Source organism: Elephantulus edwardii, unplaced genomic scaffold (genome assembly GCF_000299155.1).
Source record: "Elephantulus edwardii isolate Elephantulus edwardi_28Jun2011 unplaced genomic scaffold, EleEdw1.0 scaffold00107, whole genome shotgun sequence".
Classification (NCBI taxonomy): Eukaryota; Metazoa; Chordata; class Mammalia; order Macroscelidea; family Macroscelididae; genus Elephantulus; species Elephantulus edwardii.
Window position 1 is genome coordinate 5988278 of NW_006399857.1, and position 2703 is coordinate 5990980.

The following is a 2703-nucleotide window of genomic DNA, read 5'->3' on the forward strand; positions in this document are numbered from 1 at the left end:
TTGTGCTTAGCAGTACATGTTCATATCCTTGAAGATGAATCGTGGAACTGTTGCAGCCTAGAAGACACAAACAAGGACTCTTAAGATATAAATGTATAAATGAGTTATTTCATGAGTGGAATATTTAATAAGTTTACTGGTGGAAGTATTTTAACAAAAATTGAGTAAATTTCTCAAATGGGCATGAGAGGGCTAAATCTTTTGGCAAGAGTAATCTCATTGAATTTAGGAGTTCCATGTTTCTAGCTTCTTGATATCTGCCCAAATGCCTCTATCTCATGTTCCAGTACTGGCAAATCAGTTCATGTTATAATTTAGCAACACTTATGATAGAACTACGTGTTTGCTTTCAAAGTAAAGGCTTTATTACTACAAAAAAATAAGACTTTCTCATTATAGGACACTGTAAATTTCAGGCCTTGAATGCCATATAAGAGGTGTGATCCTGAAATACTGAATTTGCTATTTTCTTTTGCCATCTTGTCTACTTAAAGAGGGATCAACAAGTAATTCTTTATACTTCTATTTCTGAAAAATATTGTAGAAAACTATCAAATATGCAATCATTGAAAGTCTTATATCTGACAAAATTTAATCCATTTATGATATTGAGTGTCACCATTGTGTCCCATAGAGTAGCAATGCTCTCTTCACACTTGGTATTAGGCATCAGAAAATTTAAGACTATCCAGCTTTGAGAATAATTTGAGAAAACTCAGTCCTGACATTTGTTCCTCAAGAACCACTCTTGGTACAAATTGTCTTCAGCTAAGATCTCTAGAAAAGCAAATTCAATGAGTTAAATGTTTGTAAGTGTAGATACAAAATTCATTTCAAAGAAATTATTCACATTTTTTTAAAACTGGGACATTTTAATTAACTAGTATGAGTCAGTAATCAAACTGGATGTTTTTCTTGTCTCAAATGGTTATAGGGGTTGATGAACCCAATAACAAGAGTCAGAAAACAAAACAAAACTTCTAAAAATGTTTGTTTATAAAGTTGGAGAAAATGATGAATCATAAAATCTCCAGTTTAGGTGACAGACTACTAATTTATATTCCAATACTAAGAAGTCAGAGGATGACAAACAAGTTGGATGTAGGATAAAGAAAGGATAATTTTGCTGGAATAAACAAATGTCACATTCCCAAAATGACGCCTCTTTTAACTTATTGGTTACTTATATCATATTGTAATATTAATCATGAAAATCCATTGCTTTATCACGCTGACATATGAATAAAAAAATTTAATCATTCCCTTTATGGTTAAGCCTTCATAGATTACATGAGAGAATTTTGTTGGTTAATCATGCAATGGTCATGAATTTTTAGGTTTCTCAAAAGAAATAATATGTATATAGGTTTAGAGATAGAGATAAATATATAGTGAGAGAGAGAGAGATAATCCAGACTTTTATAACAATAAACACATTATTTCAATTCTGACAATCTACTTATAAAATGACGCTCAATCTAGAAGACATTTATCTCCATGGATTGACAAAGTGACTGGAACAATGGATTTGCCTTATCAGAAACTGGGATGATATCATAGGATAAAACAAGGTTCAGATCAGTCATTCATTGGGTTACTGTAAGTTGTAGTCAATACAATAGCACCTAACAACAAATTTCCTATTTAATTATTTATATAATTTTATTTTTAAAGCCAAAGTTTTAGAATATATATTTGTGATAATAGTCAGAATCAACTCATAGCTAATCCTTCAGTGGTTTTTCAGGGGAAATAAATCACATGGAATGAGACTGCCCTTCCTTCTCCTGTGGAAAAGCTGGTGGATTAGAAACAAGTGAGTCAGGTATGGTAGCAATGCCATCAAAGCTCCCCGATTAGCACTATACATATAAATTTAAAATATATACTGAAGATGAAAAATATTAAGAGTTCTAATTTGTGTATTGAAATGAGATTGTAGGACATTCTGATTTTTCTGTTTTCTAATTTCTTGAAGAAATAATGAACATTTTACTGAATTGCAACCAACAGACAAACAAAAACCACAAAAAAACCAACAACAAACCTATCTTGGAGATAGTGTAACCAGAGTGATCCTTAGAGGCAAGGATAGTAAAACTTCATCTCATATAATCTTGTTTTTAGGAGGTGACAGTTCTTTGAAAAAGACCAAAAAAAAGTTCTTGGAAAAATTGAGGTTCCACAAGATCTAACAAAATTCTCAAAAAGACGAACTGATACAATTCCTGTAACAATAGGTTTAAGCTTGGTGGAGAGTGTGATGTTGCTGCAGGATAATCCATGGTTCCAATCTCTTTCTCATAGGCTTGCCATGAGTCATCGTCAATCCAGAAAACCGTAATACTGTCATTAAGCATATTAGTTAACCTTTATAAGGGCACTATTAAGAACTATAAAAAGAAGTAAGCAAAAAACTGTTTATGTACTATTGTATCACTTTAAAAGCAAAATTATTCTCCTAAAGACTTAAGCAATTTTGGAAATTTAACTCTCAATAAGAGATTGTAAGTGTACTTTTTATATTACCTCAGAAATAGGACTTTAACAGAAATGAGTCTGGAGATCTAATGGTATAGTTTTGTATAATCAATGATTTACTCATTGAAAAAATATTTTTCCAAACTTTTTCAAATTATCTATGAAAAAAAAATACAACCATAAAAAGCAATTAGGCATATGGACCTGGCCTAATGGAATATA